The sequence below is a fragment of the Cervus elaphus genome, chromosome 11 (assembly GCF_910594005.1).
Source record: "Cervus elaphus chromosome 11, mCerEla1.1, whole genome shotgun sequence".
NCBI lineage: Eukaryota > Metazoa > Chordata > Mammalia > Artiodactyla > Cervidae > Cervus > Cervus elaphus.
The window spans coordinates 25538677-25564773 of record NC_057825.1 but is presented as its reverse complement, the minus strand read 5'-3'; the positions used below and the strand labels follow the sequence as shown (position 1 = coordinate 25564773).

At 46.2% G+C, this 26097-nt stretch overlaps 1 protein-coding gene across 4 annotated transcripts in view; it reads right to left on the bottom strand.

Moving 5' to 3' along the window:
• The window catches only part of KCNS3 (potassium voltage-gated channel modifier subfamily S member 3), a 47921-nt gene extending 22368 nt beyond the window's left edge, over positions 1 to 25553 (bottom strand). The window contains exons 1-2 of one of the 4 annotated variants that reach the window (XM_043917741.1): positions 25120 to 25553; positions 2748 to 2848 (exon numbers count right to left, since the gene is read on the bottom strand). The gene's annotated coding sequence lies outside the window, so the exon portion shown is untranslated. Of the gene's footprint in view, positions 1 to 2747; positions 2849 to 23589; positions 23784 to 24368; positions 24502 to 25119 lie in introns of those variants that run through there. The other 3 variants (XM_043917738.1, XM_043917740.1, XM_043917739.1) reach the window with 3 other exon arrangements.
• Positions 25554 to 26097: the final 544 nt, after the last annotated feature.

Below are 26097 nucleotides of genomic sequence, written 5' to 3'. Positions count from 1 at the left end.
TTGCAAATGAGGAAAGATAAAAGCAAGGTTAACCTTTTGTTGAAAGTCAAAGCATGCGTCACACAACTTGAATCTTGAGTCTAGTGTAAAGATTAGTGATTTTCTCTGTGAGTCGGTCTTCTGTTTGCTAACATTTTCAGCGCTAGGATAACACCCAGGGCCACACATTCATACAGTTTCAAAGATGTGGCCTACTTCCTGTGGGGGGCGGCTCCTGCTGGCCACACCCACTCCTAATCAGATCTGCCAAAATTGTGGAAACGCTGATCTTCCACAAAATCAGTTTGGTAGTCTTGCCCCTATTCATCATCTACAGACCAATTCCCAATAAAATCTAACAGTAATGATGCAATACGAGTACAAAGAAAAGGTAAAAGTTGACCCTACCTCTAACTTGCTTCATTAGTAAGAACTGTGGTCAAGGGTTTTGCTTAAATAAAGCTAAAATAAGGCAATCAGGCCACCATAGTAGAATTTAATGTGCCAGCAAAATCATATTTAAATCCCATAATCCAAAGCAATCAGAATAATACAACCCTGTCTAGTTAATTCAGAAAGTAGTTTACTAAGAATATCTCCAAATGACTTATTTTTTCCAAATTATCAAATTTCAGTGGAGAATGAACATGTGGAAGGGAAGGGTGGGACAAACTGGGAGATTAGAACTGACATATATAGACTACTATGTGTAAACCAGCTAGTGGCAAGCTGCTGAATAGCACAGGAAGCTCAGTTGGTGCTCTGTAATGAGCTGGAGGGGTGGGATGGGGGAAGCAAGAAGGAGGCTCAAGAGGGAAGGGATATATGTATCCACATAGATGACTCACTTTGTCATACAACAGAAACTAATACAACATTATAAAGCAATTATACTTCAATAATAAAATAATAAATAAATAAAATATGAAAGTGATAGTGAAAGTCGCTCAGTCGTGTCTGACTCTTTGTGACCCCACGGACTATACAGGCCATGGAATTCTCCAGGCTAGAATACTGGAGTGGGTAGCCTTTCCTTTCTCCAGGGGATCTTTCCAACCCAGGGATCAAACCCAGGTCTCCCACATTGCAGGTGGCTACTTCACCACCTGAGCCACAAGGGAAGCCCAAAATATAAAATATAGAAGCCATTAAAAAAGAAATCCCTTAAGTCAATAGGAAAAAATCTTTAAATTAACAAAGTTTTTTTTTCTTCCTTTTGCTCTGTCTCAAGAAGAAAATGAAAGCTTCCCAGGGTCTAAAATATTCAGGAATTAAAAATAAATTGATAGGGATTCTGGTATTCAGAGAGAAAACCAGTAAGTGCTTGCTAAAGTAAGGCCTCTAAATGATATCTGAAAGGTTAATACAAATTATACTTCTCTTGGCCATCCAGAATGAGTGAATGCAATTCCATCCCCAGAAACCCCAAGGGCTACAAGCGTGGTAACTGAACACCACTGTCCTCCCCCGGGGTTCTGTTCCTAGACGACCTCCCCTGGGGAGCAGTAAAAGGCAGCAGGCCGCTGCTGAGTCATCTTCAAACACAACCCACAGACAGGAAGGTAAGGAGGGTCCTGTGGAAGGCTGTGCACCTCATAAGGAAAAGCAAAACCACACGGCCACTGACCCCAGTGCGGTCCTCCTCCACGACTGCCACCATTCCACTGGCCCCAGGGAGGAACGCCCTGGCTCCCTCCACATTGCAGGAGTCCCCCAGCTTCATAGCTGACAAGCAGGGGTTCAGCCTGCAGCCAGGAAACAGGAAAATCATCCCACCTGGGGACTTTAGACTTTGAGTTCAGTCTTTTCTGTCCCCACGTTTGCAATGACATGACTGATGCATCCAACATGTGGGTACGGGGCGGGGCGGGGCGGAGGGAATCTATCATGCAATGATAGTAGCGGTGTCAACTGATTAAAGGAAATCTTCTGGAGGACACTAGTAATGTATATCACAAAATACCACAGTTTCACCTTTTGGAATGTATCCTGAGGAAATAAATCAGACACATGTCCAAGGATGTAGATACAAGGATGTCACTGCATCATTAATTATTCATAAGAGTAAAAAGGCAACCTAAAAGTCCATCGATAGGGGAATGATGAAATAAGACTAGGAGGTGGCCATGCCAAAGAATACTCTGTGGCCATTAAAAATGCTGACATGATCGTAACAGCTCTGCATAGCAGGTCAGGTTCCTCTCTAAGTGTTCTCACCTGAACCCATTTAATCCTCACAACACTTGGACTAGTGGTATCTCCATTGGGTTCATTTTACAGAGGGAGCAGCTGGCAAACAGAGAAGTTAAACTAACTCTCCAGAGTCAGTAGCTCCTAAATGATGGTTTGACGGTTTAAATTCAAACAGTAATGCTCTAAAGCCCTATTCATCCACTGAACTCCACTGCCCAGAGATTCATGGAAAGTAAGTCACAAAATGGTAAGCAGGAGAAGAAAATAGTTATAATACAACAGCATCATGATCTGATCTTTATAAACTATGTCTGCCTTTATGAAATGGAAAAAAGAAAAAAAACTATACAAATATGCCCCAAAATGTTAAACACATTCTCTCTGAATGATGGAATTTGGGGTGATTTTTGCCTTCTATTCTGTACCTCTCAGCATTCTGTGAATTTCTTTAAAGTATTACAAAAACACTGAAGAAAACAATTATTTCTGGTTGGGAAAATAAAAGGTCATAAGCAGCCTTGGTCAGTATTTGGGAAGGGAGGAGAGACAGAAGGGCAGACATTAAGTTAACTCACAGGTCCGGGTGAGACAGAGCCCTCCACCGACGTGCTCTGGCATCATGTGTAGGATTAAAAGCTTCTGCTGTTCATGCCGTCTGCTTTAAGGAAGGCCTGTCCTGGAAATAAAGGAAGACAAAACACAACATGGCTCTTGCCCTCCACGCTTAAGGAGCTTAGAAAATGTTGGAGGAGAGTAAATAGGTAAATAAACAACTGCAACCCAAGGCAGAATATCAACACAAGAGGAGATGCTGAGAAGGTGCTGCAGTTGACAGGAGGTAAAGGGTCCCCTGGGATGGGGAAGCAGGGACACTACCTGATCAGGTGTATCAGAGCTGAGCCCGAAGAGTTGGGTCAAATATGAACAAGTAAAGAACAGGGGAGAGAAAGGCTGCTCTCCAAGTAGAGGAAAGAACTCGTGTAATATGCGGGGACTAAAACACCTATAGTAGGTAGAGAGCAGAAAATGGCTGGACTCACCCAAGATGTAGCCATATGACCTAGACTAATTGATTTTACTTCCTTTTTTTTTTTTTTTTTGGCTGTGCCTTGCAACTTGTGGGATCTTAGTTCCCCAACCAGGGATTCCCCAGTAGTGGAAACTCAGAGTTCTAACCATTGGACTGCCAGGGAAGTTCCTGGACATATTTAAATAGATTCTTTCTTCTCAGAATATGAAGAAATTGTACTGTCCACATCTTGGTGAGCTGGGAGTTACCCAGGTGAGAGAAGTCTCTATGGAAGCAAAATGGATTGCATGTGGCCATACAGAGAATCTGCTGAAACATGAGACCACACCCCAAGTCTCCCGAAGTATTCAGCCACAAGGAACAGCCGGAGAAATTTAGTTTTCAGTTCAGTCGCTTAGTCATGTCCGACTCTTTGTGACCCCATGGACTGCAGCACACCAGGCTTCCCTGTCCATCACTAACTCCTGGAGTTTGCTCAAACTCATGTCCATTGAGTTGGTGATGCCATCCAACCATCCCATCCTCTGTCGTCCCCTTCTGTTCCCGCCTTCAATCTTTCCCAGCATCAGAGTCTTTTCAAATGAGTCAATTCTTTGAATCAGGTGGCCAAGTATTGGAGTTTCAGCTTTAGCATCAGTCCTTCCAATGAATATTAAGGACGATGTCCTTTAGGATGGACTGGTAGGATCTCCTTGCAGTCCAAAGGACTCTCAAGAGTCTTCTTCAACACCACAGTTCAAAAGCATCAATTTTTCAGCACTCAGTTTTCTTTATAGTCCAACTCTCAAATCCATACGTGACTACCGGAAAAACCATAGCTTTGACTACGCCAAAGCCTTTGACTGTGTGGATCACAACAAGCTGTGGAAAATTGTTAAAGAGATAGGAATACCAGACCACCTTCCCTGCCTCCTAAGAAATCTGTGTGCAGGTCAAAAAGCAACAGTTAGAACCAGACATGGAACAACAGACTGGATCCAAATAGGAAAAGGAGTATGTCAAGGCTGCATATTGTCACCCTGTTTGAGTATATTATGAGGATGAACGAAGCACAAGCTGGAATCAAGATTGCTGGGAGAAATTCAATAACCTCAGATATGCAGATGACACCACCCTTATGGCAGAAAGTGAAGAAGAACTAAAGAGCCTCTTGAGGAAAGTCAAAGAGGAGAGTGAAAAAGTTGGCTTAAAGCTCAACATTCAGAAAACTAAGACCACGGCATCCAGTCCCATCACTTCATGGCAAATAGATGGGGAAACAGTGGAAACAGTGACAGACTTTATTTTGGGGAGGGCTCCAAAGTCACTGCAGATAGTGACTGCAGCCATGAAATTAAAAGATGCTTGCTCCTTGGAAATAAAGTTAAGACCAACCTAGACAGCTTATTAAAAAGCAGAGATATTACTTTGCCAACAAAGGTGCATCTAGTCAAAGCTTTGGTCAGAGAAATTAAAACAAAACAAAAAAACCTTTGGCATTATCACTGTTCTAGAATATCTGAAAAAATTAGAAGCTACCACTGGGTAGAACAGTGCACCAGAAACATGTGATCCAAAATGGCTAGATCATTTTTAATGAATTAATAGAGAAGAACATATATTGCTAAGTTATAAATTGGTTTTAATATTCTGGTAACTATATTTCCATACAGTTGGATTGTTTTATATTCTGTGGCTTTTTTTTTTTTTTTTTTTTTGGCATTTAAAAATGCTATTCTAAAAAGTGGTCCACAGATGTCCCAGGACTGCCAAAGGATTCCATGGCACATAAAAAGTTAAGAATGTAAAATTGTAAATCACTTCATGTTACACCAGTAGTAACTTCCATCTTACTCAGAGTAAAATTTCCCTTCCCTGACCTGACTTATCTGATTTCATCTCCTACTCCTCTCACTCTCTTTCACTGCCATCTGGCACACTGGTCTCTGTTTGCGTGCTCACTCAGCTGTGTCCAACTCTGCGACCCATGGACTGTAGCCCTCCAGGCTCCTCTGTGAGTGGGATTTTCCAGGCAAGGATACTGAAGCGGCTTGACATTTCCTTCTCCAAGGGATCTTCCCAATGCAGGGACTGGTCTCTGCAACAGTCCTTAATCCTACCTCAGGACCTTTGCACTGGTTGATCTTTGTGCCTCAAATGCTCTGCATTCAGGTGATTGAATCCCACACCCTTCTTCCTCACATCCTTCAGGTCTTTACTCAAATGACAGCTTCTCAATGACGCTTTCCTTGTTACCCTATCTAAAATATCCCTCGATGAAACTCCCAGCTCCCATGCTTACTGTATTTTTTCTCCTTAGCATTTGTTAATCCCTAAAATACATAGAGACATATGCTTTGTCTCTTTATCTTATTTATAGTTTGTTTCCCCACTTGGATATGAGCCCCATAAAGGCAGAAAGTTTTATCTTGTGCTTCACTGTATCCCCAGCACCTTGAACCTCACATGACACATATGAGGTTCTCAAAAATTACATACTGAATTGATTGATGAATCAATTAGTTGGTTGACATTTATCACATATCTTGGCTACTGGCTGCTTCCACACCGTGTCAAATTTGAAAGTCTCTGTTGCCCACTGGGAGGAAAGAAAAATCACACAAAATGTGCTTTTGAAACTGTGGTCACCACAGATGAAAAGGAGCTTACTTATCGGCCACTGCAGATGGGAGATACATTTTATTCCTTAATAAAAAGAGTTTTACATCAAAGACAAAACAGATAAGTTCTAACACACACAAGTTATGGATCAAGTTATAGCATAACAAATACAGAAAAGTAAAAAAAAAAAAAAACAAATACAGAAAAGTAAATAGAAAAATTGGCATGTGGCATACAACCAATAAAAGCACACTAACTCAGAATGTAGTAGAAGTGATGCTGGTTGATATGATCATCATACAGATTTCACCTGGCAAATGATTTTAAAAAGGAAGTGGACAGCTTACAAAGGCATGAGTAAATACACGTAAGAAATCACTACATGGGTACTGCTTGACTTAACCTGCTGCTTTTAAAATGCAGAATTACCCATTTGAAGGCTTTGCTGCTTACCTATTAAAATAGCAAAGCTGCCTTTAATATTGATAAAGTCTGAAGCTCACAGCACTATCTTCATAGATATATAAAACACCTCACTCCATGCTACACACCAGGAGCATGTGGTTTTAATAAGAACAACCTTCTTCTAGTAGGATAATCTGCCAACCAGGCAAAGTAGGACTGGACTTCTTGTAATTATAAAAGGTAAGTCAAGGACAAATAAAGGAAGTACTATTTTTTATCACATACATCCTTATACAGACATGCTCAAGTCACTCACATATTAAAAATTTACACAAAATAGGGACTTCCCTGGTGGTCCAGTGGGTAAGACTCCACACTCCCAAAGCAGGGGGCCCGGATTCAATCCCTGGTCAGGGAACTAGATCCCCTGTGACTAAGACCAGGAGCAGTCAAATAAATAAATAAATAAAATACAAAAAAATCTTCCAAATTCCTCCTTGCAACACAGCTTCTAGAAAACAGTTTTTACACTCATCCTTCCTTCTCCTACAATACTTGCCCTAATGCTAAGTGTTTTGCTAAACACACCTCCAGACAACCAAAGCCGAAGTTCACGTCCCATCTCTGTGTGACTTGCTTGTTTAAGGCATTTGTCACTGCCCACCTCCCGGCCCTTGCAGTTCACTGACGCCACATCTCTGGCTACTTATTCTTGGTTTCCTATGAGACTCTGCTTCCTCTTCCCGAACCTTAAATCTGAGTTCACAAAATAACATAGCTGCAGGAACTAGGTAAGATGAGAAAGGAGGTCATCTGGCCACTGTGACAACCTGGAGAGCACCAGTCCTGCCAGAAAAGGATCACTGCCCCTCATCTGTGAGCATCAGGTGGCCAGATGACCCCACACTGTCAAGGATATCCATTAATCTTATTTTTACGGGAACTTTCCCAACTTTTTCAATGTCATCAATTTCATGGTTAATGTTTTAGTACCATAAGCCAAATCAACAGATCTATAGCCTGGATACAGCCTATGGACCTCAAATTTGTGTCATTTCCCCCATCCTGTGGGTTTCTCATCTTGCTTCAGGTTCTTCTCCCTGAAAATTTAACTCGACTCAAGAGCCCAGGTGTGGATCTCCAGCCCAGAGCCCCCTCTACCTGGTGGATTAACGGAAATGCCTCCTGGATATATCCATTCGAATGTCCTAATGGGCCCTTGAAATAAAACACGTGTACACTTTCCCTTCATCCTCTGTTCCCAAACATCTCTCAAGTCCCTTTCCTTCCCCTCTCTCTTCTGCCTCCGCTTCAATTCAGACACACAGTGTTCCCCATGGTTTACTCAATGGACCTCTGACTGCCCTCCCCACCCCAGGCCTGTCCACATTCTCTACTCTCAAATTCACTCTCCCATCCAAGCTAAAGCCACCTTCTAAAAGGCACAGCCTTGTATAACACAGGGAACTCAGACTGGTGCTCTGTGACAAGCTAAGGGGGTGGGATATGGGAGGGAGGGGAGGGGAGTTCAAGAGGGAGGGGACATATGTACACTTACAGCTGATTCACGTGTAGCAGAAACCAACACAACATCGTGAAGCAATTATCCTCCAATTTAAATTAAAAAAAAAAAAAAAAACAGGAAAAAAGATAGATAAATAAATAAAATGCACAACCTTAACACGCTCTGATGGCTCCCTTGGCCTTCAGGATAAACTCTGGATCCACACTGCTTGAGTCTGAATCTGCCCAAAACTTAATCTAAGACCAAGGCCATGCATGCTCAGTCATGTCTGACTCTTTCATGACCCCATGGGCTGCAGCCCACCAGGCACCTCTGTCCAGGGATTTTTCAGGCCAGAATACTGGAGTGGGCTGCCATTTCCTTCTCCAGGGGATCTTGCCCACCCAGGGATCAAACCCATATCTCCTGCATTGACAGGTGTATTCTTTACCATTGCACCACCTAAGAACAGCACTATATAAATACTTATTATTCTAGCATTAAGCATTGCCAGAGCCCTGAGTGTCATCTGAGTAAGACCTGGAATTCTAAGTACACAGGGACTGACCCATCTCTTTGATACTACTTTGACCCCCACCCCAGCCCCCCAGGTAGACACACCTGCATCAGGTTCACTCACAGCAACAATGAAAGATCAGCAAAACTCACCGGCAGGCCTTTAGTCTCCTGTGTCTCTTTCAGTACACCCCTCACTCACTTCCAGCCAACACCGTTCTTGCATTTGCCCTGTTCCCCTTTCAAAACCAGTAGGAAATGCTGTGAGGTTAGTCTTCGTGCTCAGGTATGAAGTGAGGCCTCTAGACACTTCTCACAACACCAAGGGCTCTTTGGATACAAACAACAATAACTGGGGTGGCTCACTAATAAATCCAATCTGTGTCCGTCAGAAGGCTCTCTGAAGCTCTCTGGGCCAAAGAGAAGCCTGAAGATCCACACGTGGCAACAGATAGGAGCCGGGGCACTTCTGAAGGACATGGAGACAGAAACAGCTGACAGAAGAGGTCTGGTCAGGGAGAGCAAGGAGTACACCAGTGGAATCCTCCACCCTTCAGTCCCTCCACTGACAGACGCCTGAAAAGCTGGGCGAACTGTCTGTCCATCCCATGGCTGGACTGGGGCAGAAGGAATCTCAGGGGAATCCTTAACACCCACCATCCCACCAAGACAACAACCACACAGGGAGGAATAATTACCCAAAGGAAATTAGAGGGCTGCAGGAAGAGGAAAGTGATGTGTGGCTGAAAATTCCATTCAACTTTCCCCCAGAGTTCTCTATTCTTGACCTTAGAACCTAAATACGAGGATGAAAAATGTTCAGGCTTCCCTGGTGTCTCAGTGGTAAAGAAGCTACCTGCCAATGCAGGAGACTTGGGTTCAATCCCTGGGGTGGGAAGATCCCCTGGAGGAGGAAATGACAACCCCCTCCAGTATTCTTGCCTGGGAAATCCCATGGACAGAGAAGCCTGGTGGGCTACAGTCCGTAGGGTCACAAAGAGTGGGACAGGACTGAGAGACTAAACAACAATGACATGAATACTGTAGAAGTCTAAGGGATTTCAGGTCTCAAGGAACAGGTCAGATTACCTCTGTGGGTGACTGAGGTCCCTCTCTAATGCCCCAAATTCCACTTGTAGTCAAGTCAGTGACATCATCTCTCCCCTGCTTCTCACTAACACCCCTTCCCTCTCCACAGGCAGCCAGAGACTTTTCAAAACTAAGGGTCAGAACGTGTCTACACTTTCCATAAACCTACAGTAGCTCCTCAGTGTGATGTTCGGGACAGAGTTCAAATTCCTTTCCACAGATGTCAAAGCCAGAACATTCCTGCCTGTATCTCTGACCACTGTCTCTACCCATCTACTTCCAACCCTCTTCCTGGGCCAAGACATATTCCTTCCCATCCCCAGCTATGCGGTATACTCTCTTTCCCAAATCTCACTGAAGTTATCCCCTTGGTTCTCTCCTTTTTCAGTTAATTCCTGTTTGGCCTTCCAGAAATGAGCTCCAGAGTCATCTCTTCAGGACACTCTCTTGTGAGGACTGCACATACGTGCACGCACACATCTCTAGCTACACAGGCACCATGCTCGGGGCTTACAGGTCTGTACTTCTCAGCAATATCACCGACACACAGTGATATCATCACCCAAAACACGGCAGGCAAGTGGGAGAAGTCTGGTGGGATCCTGACTAACGAATGTTCCACCTAACGGTAAAAAAACAAGGATTTTCCTGCTCAAGAGTGGAGAAGCCTGCTTGGAGGGTGCCTTCACACCATACAGTCTTCCCTGGAGGCTCCAGGATATGGGATGAGAATGTTTGACCAAACTATCATTTCTGCCTAGTCTGTGCCCCTGATACATCAAGGTCTTTCCAAAGTATTGTAGAAAAGCATCTATTGCTGCTAGGAGTCACAGATTTTGCTAAATCATAAATCCTCAACATATTTACAACAAAACTCTGAGACAGCCAAATGTCTGTTGCTGTAGTAAGCTGTCACAGAGACTATTTATTTCATGGAGTGAAAAAAGAAGTTTCACTTAACATTTTAAATATGATGGTTTATGTAACATCTAATCCATTATTTGGAAGGGAGAAAAAATGTTTTTATGTTTCACAAATATCCACATCCAGCTCCTGGAAACCAAGCTGGGAGGACTTTTTTTTTTTTAACGCTTTGCCCAGAACTATCCACTATGACTCACTCCAAACTTTATCAATATAAAAAAATTATAAAATAATGAGATCCCCAGGGGATGCGAGTCAGAATCACGTGACTGAGTGGGAGCTGCAGCTGGCTCCCACTGCCCAACATCATGAGAAAGAATCTAATGGCATATCCTGAGCCTAGAAAAAAGACAGAATTCAAAATTCAAAGTATAGTTTCTATTGAGTGTGTATTGCTTTCACACCATCATCAAGTTGAAAAACAGTAAATCAAAATATCATGTCAGGACCACTTATAGATATAACCAAAAATGCACGGTCCTCAAATTCTAAAATACTACTATCATGCCCTTCATAGAAAATATTTGCCAACCCTTGAGTAAATACTTAACACTCAAATAACAAAAATGCCAACAACATAGAGATCCCCATATTTGATTATAAACTCTTCCCTTTGATCATATGCGTTCATGCTAAGTCACTTCAGTCATGTCCAACTCTGTGTGACCCTATGGACTATAGCCTGCCAGACTCATCTGTCCACAGGATTCGCCAGGCAAGAATACTATAGAGGGTTGCCATTCCTGCTCCAGGGGAATGTCCCAACGCACTGATCAAATCTGCGTCTCTTACATCTCCTGCATTGGCATATGGGTTCTTTTTTTTTTTTTTTTTTTTAATTTTTTTATTAGTTGGAGGCTAATTACTTCACAACATTTCAGTGGGTTTTGTCATACATTGATATGAATCAGCCATAGATTTACACTTATTCCCCATCCCGATCCCCCCTCCCATCTCCCTCTCCACCCGATTCCTCTGGGTCTTCCCAGTGCACCAGGCCGGAGCACTTGTCTCATGCATCCCACCTGGGCTGGTGATCTGTTTCACCATAGATAGTATACATGCTGTTCTTTTGAACATCCCACCCTCACCTTCTCCCACAGAGTTCAAAAGTCTGTTCTGTATTTCTGTCTCTTTTTCTGTTTTGCATATAGGGTTATCGTTACCATCTTTCTAAATTCCATATATATGTGTTAGTATGCTGTAATGTTCTTTATCTTTCTGGCTTACTTCACTCTGTATAAGGGTTCTTTACCACTAGGGCCACTTGGGAAGCCCCAGTTTGGAATTCTCCAAGCAAGAATCCTGAAGAGGGTTGCCATTCCCTTCTCCAAGGGATCTTCCCAACCCAGGGATTAAAACTGTGTTTCCTACATTTCAGGCAGATTCTTTACTATCTGAGTCACCAGGGAAGCCCTATGATCATGTATACCTGTCACAAATTCAAACTGTAGACTAGCATAGAAATTAAAAATTCCTAAAATGCCCTAGAATTTCTTTTGTCACATATGGGTAGAGCAAATATTGTCTCCAATCCTGTGGTTGCTTTCATCAATTGTTATTGTTACTGTTGCATTAAAAAGTGAGTTAAAAAAGAGTTTTCAATTTGACTTATTAAAATTAATTTGCACACCTCTCCTTTCTCCAGTCTATATCCTAAGGGTGCTCATTTCTCTCTGAGTTTCAAAGTTTTCCATACAAGGAAGAACAAGGTGGGGTAGAACAGGATGGAAGAAAAGGAGAGACCCCAAGCCCTCCGGCAAGCACAGCAGTGATGTGGACAGAGCCCCAGAGATGGCTTTCAGCACCATCTCTGGACCAGTGCAGACTTTCTTCCTGACCTTCTAAGCAGAAGTCCTCACTCCACAGTAAACAGGAATGCACGCTTGAAAACAACAAATGATATGATACTTCTCTTTTTCAGGAGCCACCTAGTTTTTTCACTTGAAATCATAGATAAACAATACAGGGAATTGTGGAGGTCCTAAATCAGACAGTATGACACGAAAAGAAACAAAAACATATAACATAACCAAAAGTTAATTGGCTGGGGATTTATTCTGTAGCAGTAGTTCTCAAGTGATTCCCCGATGGCTCAGTGGTAAAGAATCCACCTGCCAGTGCAGGAGATGTGAGTTCGATCCTCAGGTCAGGAAGATCCTTGGATGAGGAAATGGCAACTCACTCCATTACTCTTGCCTGGGAAATTCCATGGACAGAGGAGCCTGGTGGGCTATACAGTCCATGAGGTTGCAAAGAGTTGGACATGACTGAGCATGCACGCAAGCCAGCCAAGTAGTTCTCAAAGTGTCGTCAGGGACCTCTGGGGTTCCTAAGATTCTTTAAAGGGTTCATGAGGTCAAAACTATTTTCATAATAAACTAAGATGTTATTTTCCTATTTCCTTCTCATTCTCTCGCAAGTGTCCTATGTTTTCAGATGATATATGATATTTAAGAACATAACAGAGAAACAAATCTAAGCATTCCATTGTGTTCTATTAATCTAGACAAATAAATTTGTAAAAGTGAAAGACAATGTCACTTATAATTTTGTTAATTAAAAAAGATAGTTATTTTTCATAAAAATATGCCATTTGTGTTAACATGTTATGAGATTATCATTAGTTTAAATGAATTAATAATTAATTTGAAATGTATCTATTTTCATTTCTAATATAAACATTACCTGGTAGCTCAATTGGTAAAGAATCCACCTGCAATGCAGGAGACCCCAGTTCAACTCCTGGGTTGGGAAGATCTGTTGGAGAAGGGATAGGCTACCCAGGCCAGTATTCTTGGGCTTCCCTGGTGGCTCAGCTGGTAAAGAATCTGCCTGCAAAGTGGGAGACCTGGGTTCGATCCCTGGGTTGGGAAGCTATGCTGGAGAAGGGAAGGGCTACCCACCCCAGTATTCTGGCCTGAAGAATTCCATGGACTACATAGTCCACGGGGTTGCAAAGAGTTCAACACGACTGAGCACCTTTCACATTAACAAAAGCTTAAAACAAAACCTTTTAAGCATATAAAGGTCCTGAGACCGAAACATTTGAAAACGCAATTTCACAGCAATGCAATCTCAATTTTTTTTTCTAATTTTTTTATTGTGGTAAAATATACATGACCTAAAATTTACCCTCTCAACCATTCTGAAGTATACAGCTCAACAGTATTAAAAGCATTCATAATACTGTGCAAACCTCATCTGAAACTCCAGAACTCTTTTCATGTTTAAAACTGGAACTCTCTACCCGATACTGTACTTTTTGTGGATCTGTCTACTTTGTCCAATCAGCTAATCAGCCCACACTAATGGGACCCTTCCTCCTCTAGAGTGTGTAGGGTGTGTGTCTATGTAGATTGATGTGTGGGGCAGGACCCTGTACCCTGGAGAGACAACTCCATCCCCTCCTGCTTACACCACACTGTCCCAGATGTCCACGGCTCAAAACCACCTCCAGTTCCACTCCTTATGATTTAACTCTGCCTTCATGGGGCATTCTGAACCTTAACCCCAACATCTAATAGCATTTCAGTTCAGTTCAGTTGCTCAGTTGTGTCAAACTCTTTGCGACTGCAGCATGCACGCCTGGCCTACAGGCATGGACTGAAGCATGCCAGGCCTCCCTGTCCATCACCAACCCCCAGAGTTTACTCAAACTCCTGTCCCTTGAGTCGGTGATGCCATCCAACCATCTCATCCTCTGTCGTCCCCTTCTCCTCTAGCCTTCAATCTTTCCCAGCATCAGGATCTTTTCAAATGAGTCAGTTCTTCGAATTAGGTGGCCAAAGTATTGGAGCTTCAGCTTCAGCATCAGTCCTTCCAATGAATATTCAGGACTGATTTCTTTTAGGATTGACTGGTTGGATCTCCTTGCAGTCCAAGGGACTCTCAAGAGTTTTCTCCAACACCACAGTTCAAAAGCATCAATTCTTTGGTGCTCAGCTTTCTTTATGGTCCAATTCTCACACCCATACATAAGTACTGGAAAAACCATAGCTTTGACTAGATGGACCTTTGTTGACAAAGTAATGTCTCTGCTTTTTAATAAGCTGTCTAGGTTGGTCATAGCTTTTCTTCCAAGGAGCAAGCGTCTTTTAATTTCATGGCTGCAGTCACCATCTGCAGTGATTTTGGAGACCAAAAAAAAAAAATAAAGTCTGTCACTGTTTCCACTGTTTTCCCATCTATTTGCCATGAAGTGATGGGACCAGATGCCATGATCTTAGTTTTCTGAATGTTGAACTTTAAGCCAACTTTTTCACTCTCCTCTTTCACTTTCATCAAGAGGCTCTAGGGGCTTCCCAGCTGGCTCAGCAGTAAAGAATCTGCCTGTGATGCAGGAGCCTTAAGAGATCTGGGTTCGATCCCTGAGTCAGGAAGATCCCCTGGAGCAGGGCATGGCAACCCACTCCAGTATTCTTGCCTGGAGAAGCCCATGGACAGAGGAGCCTGGTGGGCTACAGTCCATGGGGTAGCAAAGAGTCAGACATGACAAGCCACTGAGCACCAGAGGCTCTTTAGTTCTTCTTCACTTTCTGCCATAAGGGTGGTGTTATCTGCATATCTGAGGTTTTTCATATTTCTCCGGGCAATCTTGATTCCAGCTTCCACAGAGACTGAGACAGAACTGTTTTTTTTGTTTGTTTGTTTGTTTGTTTGGGTGTCTCCTGAGGAGGTACAGGTCAGCAGTGGACCGCTGTGGGGGTAGGGGTTCTGGGTGCAGTAGAGCTGGGTATGGCATAAGCCCTCTTGGAGGAGGTCACCATTAACTCCACCATAGAGCCACTAGAACTTACACAAGACTGGGGAACAGACTCTTGGAGGGCACAAATAGAACCTTGTGTGCACCAGGACCCAGGAGAAAGGAGCGATGACCCCACAAGAGACTGACCCAGACTTGCCCGTGAGTGTCCAGGAGTCTCAGGCAGAGACGTGGGTCAGTGGTGGCCTAGTGCAGGGTCAGGGGCGCTGAGTGTAGCAGTGCGTGCATGAAGGAGGTCGCCATTACCTTCCTTACCTCCACCATAGTTTGCCCTCCGGTCAAATAACAGGGAGGGAACACAGCCCCACCCTGCAACAGAAATAGCATTTAAGTGGGGATTATTTCCAAGTTGCTGATACTAATTTACAAATGAAGGGTTTGCTGGTGAGCTCTTATCTGCTGATGTGGGTGAGAGAAGCAACTGGTAAAAAAGCAAGTAAAAGCTAACTCAGGAGCTGTGAGGGTCACGTTACATAACTGTACATCCTACTGGATACTCTCTACTTCAAAGCCCCGAATAAAAGACATGAGATGAGAAGGCAAAGTGTGCTGCAGCTTCCACATTTTAAGTCTGGAGGAGCTGGAAGAAGGGAATTCAGGGCTCATCACCAAAAAGAGGCACCACGCTGACATTTGATTTCTAATTAGATCCAGAAGCTTGGGGAAACAGCTTAAAGGTAAAGCTCTCAGGCACCATATGAACTTTCATGAGATTCCTATTTTTGCATATCCGGAGCGCCTACACCGTAGGATGTATGACTTAAGGAGGTGATGAGAAGGTATGAGGATACTGATACCTTTTTATACTTCCGCAAAGATAGATAAACACTCTTACATGATGACACTTTTTATTTACACATTTAGGGATGAGGAGACAAGCTTCACCAAGAAGCTTCAACCCTGAAACAGCCGAGGGGCTAAGTCTTAGCCAGGCAAGAGCTCATCACCAAGAGGAGGAGGGTGGGCAGGGTCCTCATGAGCTGGTGCTATTGTTTAGTCGCTCAGCTGTGTCCTACTCTCTGCGACCCCGTGAACTGTTGCCCACCAGGCTCCTGGGTCCATGTATTCTCCAGGCAAGAATACTGGAATGGGTTGCCATTTCCTTCTCCAGGGAATCTTCCCAACCCAGGGATCCACCCCGCATCTCCTGCATTGGCAGGTGGATTCTCATGACACCCCCTCATGAGGGTACCACACTTAAAAACTGGGATCTTAAGAACCCACAAGAAAAACACTACCCAGAAGGTATGATTTATTGACCTCAAAGACCAAAACGCAGAAATACCTTTGCCAGAATCCAGGCATCTCTTCTCAGTCCAAATCTGCAAACTACAGTCTTTAACCCTGGAGTTCTCCCATCTCTTTAGCCAATAAATTTGTTAAAAAATCTTAAGTAAACCATAAGTGTTAACTGTTAGTTACTCAGTTGTGTCCGACTCTTTGCGACCCCATGGACTGTAGTCCTCCAGGCTCCTCCGTCTATGGGAGAATACTGGAGTGGGTAGCCCCTCCCTTCTCCAGAGGATCTTCCCAACCCAGGAACTGAACTGGGGTCTCCTGCATTGCAGGCAGATTCTTTACCACCTGAGCCACCAGGAAAGCCCAAGCACGTGATTTTAGGTTCACCTTGGCAGGCCAATCAAGACTTAGGAAAGCCAAACCAGATGACAGAAGAATGAAAGCAAAAAAAAAAAATGCAAACATGTTCAAGCCCAAAATGTTAGTCTGCTGGCATTCTTTCATCTGAACACACTAATGATTTGTCAGGATATAAGTCAGCACCACTGAAAGCAGCCTTCAAGAGGCAGATGCCTCTTCACTGATCTTTGGAGGAATTTTCAATTCCATGGTCCTGTTTATACTGTCATTCCCTTCAATGATTGATTGGTCACTGGGTAGTCCATCACTTCTTCAAGACTCCATCAGGCTCCCTGTGATGTTCCTTGTTGATCTTCAGGCCAGCATATTCTGCTACATGTGGGTTCCCAGATGATAGACCATATGTCACTCTCTTGCATCTTTTTACGGGATCCCCATGGGTACAGAGGAAGAGTCCCATGTGATGAGGAAGACCCGGTAAAGAAGGATTCCACTGAGATGCAAAAAGTTGGCTTCTAGCCATGCCTGACGCTCCCCATCGGGCCTCGCCCCCATACATCTTGGGAGAGGCTCCGCATCTCCCCGGCAGCACACTGATCACGGATGTCTTTCCATTTAAGTCAATTTGAAAGCAGCTTGCTGGTGATCATCAAAGAGCAAATGCTTAGAATCTCACCACAAATGTTCCCACATACCCACTCACAGTTCTCTTAATTCAATTTATAAAAATGATCCAAATTAACACATCTAAATGACTCTATGGAAGAAGAATATTTGTAGAAAGATCATCTATTTTTTTTAATCATAAAATTGCCAGGTTGTGGGGAGAAAAGCAGGGAAGGACAAGTAACACACTCAAACTTACTCAGTGACTGGAGACAAAGCCAGAGGAACGTCTAATCTTCTAGAAGTGCTAAGTAAGTAAGTGAAGTTGCTCAGTCGTGTCCGACTGTTTGCAACCCTGTGGACTGTAGCCCACCAGGCTTCTCCGTCCATGGGATTCTTCAGGCAAGAATACTGGAGTGGGTTGCCATTTCCTTCTCCAGGGGATCTTCCCGACCCAGGGATCAAACCCAGGTCTCCCACATTGCAGGCAGACACTTTAACCTCTGAGCCACCAGAGAAGCTAGTATTGTGTAACTCCCCATTCAGAGATGTGTGCGCGCTGGTTTACAGAGGAGCTGGATTCAGCTCCCTAACCTCAGCTGCAGTCGCCTTCCACACAGACAGACATAGACGCCAGGCCTCCCCTGCCCTCACCCCGTGTCTGTTCCCTTTCATAACTGACCTACACCTGTACGATCTCTATTTCCTCACTCCCTATTCATTCTCGCTCAGTCCCAGCTGGCTTGAAGTCTCACCTCTCCAACATGCCTCTAACCAGCCTCCCAATGGCCATGCTATTGAACCTCTCCAGTCTCTTCATCTCTAATCTCATTTTCACAGCCTTCACAGGTGATCTTCTAGAACCATAAACTGGCTCCTGACACTCCCCTGCCACAAATCCATGAACTCCTCCCCAGAGCCCTGGTGATAAACTCTTAAGATCCTGAACTTGGCCCTAAGTGCACAGCGTGACCTGGCCCCTGCTTTCCTCTCTGAACACCCCCCCACCACCACCACCACCTTGGCTGATTCTCCTAGAGTACCTCCAACTGTCCAGGTTCATTCCTGTCTTAGAATCTTCACACCCTCCACAGCCCGGAAATCTCTCTCTCTGCCTTTTCAATGTGATAAAGTCCTCTTCACCTCTCAGAAAGAAAAGTCTCTTCCTCAGTAAGGTCCTCCCAGCTCCCCCACCTAAACTAGCGCCCGCACCCCCATCCCTGCTCCTCTCCCAGATGCAGTTCTTTAGAACTCTTGCCACTACTTAAGTCTTGCATTCATTTGTCTAACATCTGTCTCCTCACCAGCCCCAGCCTAGTACATAACACAGGGTAGATACTCAAACACCTGTTGAATAAATGCTTGTGCAAATTTGTGTATGTAAAGAGGATAGATACACGACCACAGAAGCTAATCATTAAGTCAACATGGGTGAGCATCTGCTGGGTGCTCAGTTGGGCTCAGGTGATCCGCTCAGGACATCAGCAGGATGCTTCATTTGTTGGGGACTTCAGCAAGCACACTGAAGCCAGCTGCTATAGCACTAACTGCTTATCTATACTGCTAAGTCGTGTCCAACTCTTTGGGATCCCACGGACTGTAGCCCGCCAGGCTGCTCTGTCCATGAGATTCTCCAGGCGAGAATATTGAAGTGCATTGCTTATCTGTAGTGTTACTGGCTAAAAGGAGGTCTTGGGTCATTATCATCCAACACGTGTGCAATTAAAGACAATTTTATAAGGTATCTACTCCAAACAAACCATGGTGCAGAAAGGAACTCTGCTCAATATTATGTAACAACCTAAACAGAAAAAGAATTTTTAAAAAAAGAATAGATACATATATATGTATAACTGAATCACTTTGCTGTACACCTAAAACTAACACAACATTGTTAATCAACTATACAACAGTTAAAAAGCTTAATAATTATATTTAATTTTTTAATAAAAGGCTGCTTTTTTCTCTGCCTGTTACACAATTCTGGCCAATAGGATGTAAGCAGAAACGTTCTGGAGAAACTTTTGAAAGAAAAAACAAACATCAAGCAAGGCTCTGCAGGATCCCAAGGAGAGCAAGACCCCCTTGTCTACAAACAAAAAAATACTACACACTAATCTAGGAACTACTTAGAACTTTGCAAGAGGAGTTAACTTTTATAGCACATAGATGTATGTTGCAAAGTTGCAAAGGCTGATCTTCAGAAATGATAAAGGAAGACAAGGATGGACTTTTTCTAAACCAGCTTCTACACTGGACTGCACACTCCAAATATTGTTGTTGTGTTCATCACAATTGTGATTTCTCTCCAAGTTTCACCTACGAGGTCACTGAAAGCAAAAATAAAACAACAACAGTAAAAGGTTCTTTCTTCTTCTCCCCTGCCCCAACTAAGCATTCTAGCTAGCCAAGAGTAACAGCCAAATTCCAGCTCCAGGATGAAATTCAAACTCCACCTCCTCCAAGACCCTCCCCACCCACTGTCCTTATGAGACACAAAAATGATGGCCTAGAGTCAGAAGACTCCTGTGTGTGTTGCTAGCTCAGGCGTGTCCAATTCTTTGCAGCCCCATGGAGCCTGCCAGGCTCCTCTGTCCATGAGATTTCCCGGGCAAGAATACTGGACTGGGATGCCATTTCCTAGAAATGGCCAAATCCAAGTCTCACTCACTTTGCCTTATTTTTTTCATCTGTAAGTTGGACTTCCTAACCTTCCCTCAGCCTGTCACTTATTGCACTCGATTACTGTGAGAAGTGAAATGAGATAACCGTGTGCCGCTGCTGCTGCTAAGTCGAGTCCGACTCTGTGCGACCCCATAGACTGCAGCCCACCAGGCTCCTCTGTCCCTGGGATGCTCCAGGCAAGAATACTGGAGTGGGTTGCCATTTCCTTCTCCAGATAACCTTGTGAGGTTTCTGCAAACTGCAATAGGCTAGACAAGATGACAAAGTCAATGTGATTTTTATCAGGACTCATATTTAGCATCTTGTGTGGTTCTGTCTTATCCGTGCTAATCTTGAGTCTCCAAGTCCGCTGTAAGTTCAAGCTTGCAGAATATATCTTAGATTCTGCCTGTCCTTAGTGCCTGCAGTACTGGGCACAAGGTGGTTATTGTTGTTGTTGAGTCACTAAGTCATGTATTCAGTGATTCTTTGTGAAATGGACTGTAGCTCATCATGCTCCTCTGTCCTCCACCATCTCACAGAGAGTTTGCTCAAATTCACATCCATTGAGTCGGTGATGCTATCTCACCATCTCATCCTCTGCTGCTTGCTTCTCCTTTTGCCTTCAATCTTTTCCAGCATCAGGTAATCACACAATAACTTTTTGTGACTTGGTTACTGGCTGGCTTTTTTAATGGATTTGACAGAAAGTGCAATGTCCTGTGATTTTCCTGGATTTCTCACTGATAATAAACATCCTTTCTGGAAATAGCCATAATGTTTACCTACCCCATGACCTTTATGGTCTGTTTCCCTTTTTCCCTACCAGCTGGGCAGAGTTCCATTGGAGAGAGGATAACACTGGCTAAAGAAAAAAGGATATTTTTTCTAGCATAGTTTTCAAGTTTCTGTTCAAGGGGATATGGGGAGAAAGGGGAAGGGGAGATGGGGAGTTCAAGGGGAGAAGCAACCAAAGAGTTGCTTCGTAACAGCAAGCCACCTCTCAAGGTCACCATCCAACAAGCCCAGCCTGAGTCCTACTAAGCGCAGGGCACAGGGTCAGGGCAACAGTGATACACAAAAAGGAATAGAGCAGTGGCTCCAGCTCCACAGCCAGACTGCCAGGGACAGAATTCTAGCTTCCCATCATCCTCACTATGTGACTTTGCACATGATACTCAATTGTCTCTTTTTTCTCATCTACAATAGGGTGATTCACGGGGGCAGAGATCAGAGTTATGTAGCAATAAGCCAAGGGATGCCTGGAGCCACCCAAAACTGGACTAGGCCAAGAACAGATTCCCCACAGAGATTCTGGAGGAAGTATTGCCTGTGTGCAAACTTGATTTGGGACTGCTAGCCTCCAGAACTGTAGAAGATTTTTTTTTTCTGTTGTTTAAGCCAATAAAATAAAAAATGGGGTGTTATAAGAGCCTATCTCGTAAGGTTGTCATCAGGATGAAATGAGTTAATGCATCAAGAGCTTTCAGCATAGTGCCTCATTCAGGGTAACAACAATGTCCAGCATCAAGATCCTCACAGCTAAATGAGAAGCAAAGTAAGTCTAGGAGCCATGAGCAGGTAGAAATCAGGCTGGAGCCCAGGACCCCAGTCTTAGTAGGTTTTTCACACAAGTGGTACTTGGGCAGATCTACCTTTTTGACACCTGATCAGCAGGGACAGTAAGCACGCCCACCCTTCCCTCTGCCTCTAACCTCCCTGGGTAGCTGTCCTTGCCTGCTAGTGAAACCTCAGATCCAGCCCCATCCTGCGGTCTCCCATCAGCTCAGGGCACCCCCTGCAGGGGCTCCATCTATTGCTGGTTCCCACAGAAACACTGTGACCAAGAAGGGAAGCCACACTTCCCAACAGGAGTGTTTTGAGGATTAAATGAGATAATGCCTGGAAAAGTGCCAGGCAGAGTAGCTGGCATATGGTATCCAGCCAATAAATGCTATTGTTTATATAGATAGATATTGTGATGAAAAGTGAAAGTCGCTCAGTTGTGTCCGATTCTTTGCAACCCCATGGAATTCCTTGCGACTCCAGGGAATTCTCCAGGCCAGAATACTGGAGTGGGTAGTCTTTCCCTTTTTCAGGGGATCTTCCCAACCCAAGGATTAAACCCAGGTCTCCCACATTACAGGTGGATAAAGAAGAGGACTTCTCTGGCAGTTCAGTGGTTAAGACGCCACACTTCCACTGCAGCGGGCCTGGGTTCCCCCTTGTCTGGGGAACTGGAGAATAAAGATCCCACATGCCTCGAGGCATGGCTAAAAAAAAAAAAAGAGAGAAAAAAAAAAAAAAAAGAGGAGGAGGAAAACCATTGTGATGCCTGCTCTCTTAGAGGTGACACACATCCCAGCCCCAAATGCCAGACACAGGGCAGATGGAGAACTCTGGTAGAACAGGGAGGCAGTCTCTGAAGGATGACAGTGAGAGGCAAAATTCACTGAACACAGAAGAGGTGGCTGAAGTGCCCACTCTTCCCTCCCTTTCTTTAAAATTATAAGGAAGAAGAAAAAACTTAGCCGGTGCTTTGCTGGCAAACTCAAGCGTCAGAGCATTGGCTTTTTAATATTTTAATATTTCTGAACAGAACGAAGATTGCTTCCAACCTCCCCATTTGCTCTCACATACTTGACCAGCAAAATCTTAGCTTTGCTGCATTCATTAAGGGCTTTTCTTGTTCAGGCTGATTTTCCAGGTAATGATGGCTCAGACACAAAACAGAGGCAAAACAGATTCTGCAAGTCTCCTTAAAATATTCACAGCAAGCTCTGGATCCTGAGTTTCTGAGTACTTCATGATCATCTTCTCCCTACCCCAATACTGATCATTCCTAGTTCTGAAATGACTAATTTAATATTAGAACAGGAGAAGAAAGGAATCTGATGAGAAATGAAAAAAAAAAAAAAACTAGGAGCAGAAACTTCACCTTACTGCGTATGACCAAGGCCTGGCCCATCCGCAGTGATCTGCTTGTAAACACAGAATGAGTGAACCAATGTCCTTAAGCAGTTTATCAGCCGGGTAAAGAATGAGACCTACCTAGTACAGCAAGTTCAACCACAGAATCAATGCCACCCTCTCTCAGCCTGAGACATGTGCAGAAAGAAGGACTAGGGCATCTGCCCTTAGCAAGATGGCAGGTGCTCAGGAAAACGCTTGCATTCTGTTTACCTGGGCAGGTATTTGCAAGTAGTCAGAAAAGGGAGCAACAAGGGGTAACTTACCCAGTTCTAAGCGAATGCTTATGCAAATCCCTTAAGCAAATACTTGAAAAGGGATGGGAAGGTTTCTGATCTGGTTTTTCTCACCTGCCCCACTCTGGAGGCCGGTGAGATGAAAGACAAAACTCAAGTCAGAGGGCGATGAGAAACACCCCCTCCACGCCCCAGCCTCAAACCAGGACTTCCAGGGTCATTCTGGCGGGTAGAGGTGCTTCTCCGTTGCCCTCCACCCCTGTCCTGGGTTGCCTGAGCTAGGCTACCGTCTCAACGTCCCTAGCCCAGACGCTCAGACACCAATGGCGCAAAGGGTGCTCCTTTCCCAAAAGAGACCACAAGAGGCAGAGCAGGAGAAGCGCGCGGGGGTGGGGGGGTGCGTGCGGGGGGTAGGTTGTTCGAAATTATCCCTGCAATGCGAAAGGCGCCCAGCCCGGCTCGCCGGGGCCCCTGCCAGCAGGTCTGGCTCGTTCGCCAGCCGATTCACCTCGAGAAGTCGGGCAGCCAACCAGCCGGGCGCGGGAAATGGAAGTTTGCGACCCCGAAGTACCCACTCCCATCACGACCGCTGATCCAGACGCACGATCGGCGGGCGACCTGACAAGGGCCCTGCCAGCCCCAAGCGGCTCCCAGCCGGAGCGTGCCAGCAGTCCCCGGGCGCAGCGCGGCACCGGAGCCAGCGCCCTGCGCCCGGGGTGCGCTCATCCCAGCAACTGTCGCGGGGCGCCCTGCACCGCTGCGGGGCAAAGGGGAGGGAAGAATGACAGGGAAGAAGGCGGAGCAGGCGGCCAGGGAAGCACTTACAGCCGTCCGGAAAGCGCCTCCTCCTCTTCTCTAGGAAGAGAAGGAACGGCTTCCCGGCTAAGGAAACGCCCCAGGGCTGCCCCTCCGCGAACTGCCGCCTTTACGCCGCTCCTGGATTCTCCAGCCTCCATCCGCCCCCCACCCGGCGCCCAAGAATGGATTCTAGACACCCTCCCTGCGGCTTTCCGAGGGACCAGACACTGTCTCGGTTGCCGGCGGCTCGCGCAACAGGCGGATCCTTAGGGGTCCAGCGACGACGGGCTCTGGGGACCAGAGGATGGAGCGGGCCGGAGACAGGCGCACCCCGCAGAACGCCAAGTTCCCTGCAGCTGTAGGTCTGCGGGGGTCGTGCACTCGTGACCTGGGCCACGGCGGGGCTGGGCAGCAGACGATGGGGAAAGTTGCGGGGTCGCACGGAGAAGTCTCCAGAGCGCGCGGGGAGGAGGGGACACGAGCAAGTACCTGCAGGCGTCCCGGCGCCTTTGGCTGGTTCCGCTCCGCGCTGCCGCCCGCCCGCGCTGCAGCGATCAGGCGTCCCCGCGCGGCCCCGCGCCCGCCGCGCCGGCGGCGAGGACAGCCCGGTGGCCCGCGTCGGTCGGTCTGTCCGTCCAGTCCGGCAGGAGCTAGGCGCCCGGGAGCCGCTGGCGGGGCGGGGCGGGGCGGGGCCCCCCTCTCGGCCGCCGCCCCATTGGTCGCAGCTCCGCCCGCCGCCTGGCTTCAGGCTCTCAGTCGGCGCTCCGGGCCGAGGGCGCGGCGCGGTGCCGCGGGCGATCGCCGGCTGCGGGACTCGGGCCGCGCGACGAGCGGACTGTTGGATAGACTGAGAGGCGGCCCCGCAGGGCGCGCGCCCCCGCCCGGACCCAAGTGCAGAGTCACCCCCGGGGCGGCGCGCCGGGTCCGGGCGGGAGCAGCAGGAGCGCGCCCCGCGCCTCCCACCTGCGCGCCCTCCGGGGATGGGTGCACCTTGACCCTGCGGGAGATCGATGACCTCCTCTACGGGCCCGGCGGCTCCCGCAACGCCTCTTCGCCCCCAAGCACAGCTCTGCGAATTTGCCGGAATTTTATTCCCGAGGACTGGGGCCCCCAAGTTGTTTTAAAACAAAGTGCGAAGGAAGCAGCCCCAGATCCTGTCTGTTTACCACCAGCCCCGCTGCCTGAAGACTCGTGCACAGTGTCTTCAAGATTGTTTTATACGCTCCGTTTCTCCACTTACCAAGTCAGAAGAGCTGGCGGACGTGTGCACTGAGCGGAAGGAGGACGAGTCTGTCCCCTTCCCGAAGGATGGACGAGGGGTTCGGAGGGAGACGCCTCGGAACAAACCCAGAACCCCGGCGAGGGCGGCGTGTGGGCCAGAAGGCCTCGCCGGCCCGTCGGCACTGAGCTAGGACGCTCAGCTAACCGCCCGGAGGCGAAATGGGATGCTCGGGGACCCACCCCCGCGCTCCCCCTCCCGCCCCCAAACTGCAGATTTTTAAGTTGTGCAGACTTGCAATAATTCTTCGGAGCCAGCTGCTCCGAGCTGTAGGCGCCCAGTGTTCCTCGGATTCCCGCCCCATATCTCGCAGTCTGCCAACCGCCCCCAACCCAGCACCCTCTCTCCCATCACTTGTCCCAGACCAGCACCTAAGCAAGACCACACACACATTGTTAAGTTCCAGGCCCAGAGCCAGGCCCTCGGGAGGGGATGGGGGCAAAGGGGTGTGAAGAAAGAGTGAAAGACACTTTCTCTGACCTCACCGAAGTACCCCATGGTGTCTTTGGGGGTTTTCTCAAGTTATTTTTGGTTGATCAAAGCCCACAGTGGGAATCAGATAAGGGAGCAGTGCTTATAAAGTCTGGTAGGCTTCTAGAAGGAGGTCAAACCTGAACCTTACAGGGCGGTTTGGCTAGAGGAGAGGATGGTGGCCAGCAGGAATGGCGGAGGAGAAGAGAAAGTCGTCTGCCCTCAGCCTCCAGCATTTTCATTTGGCAAGGAAAGGATGCCGGATTCATGGAAGGCGAGATGGGCATGCAGGTGACTAGAGAACAGCTGTTTTTTGGGGGAGCTCTCTGACCCTGATCCCATCACTCTTTGAACCCTCTAGGCTGCCCCATCTCTTGTGGAAGAGGCTTCAAAGCATTTATCTACACTGCCTTAGCAAGTGGGCTGGAAAGGTAAATTTTCATGCACCATCTATCATCTATCATCAAA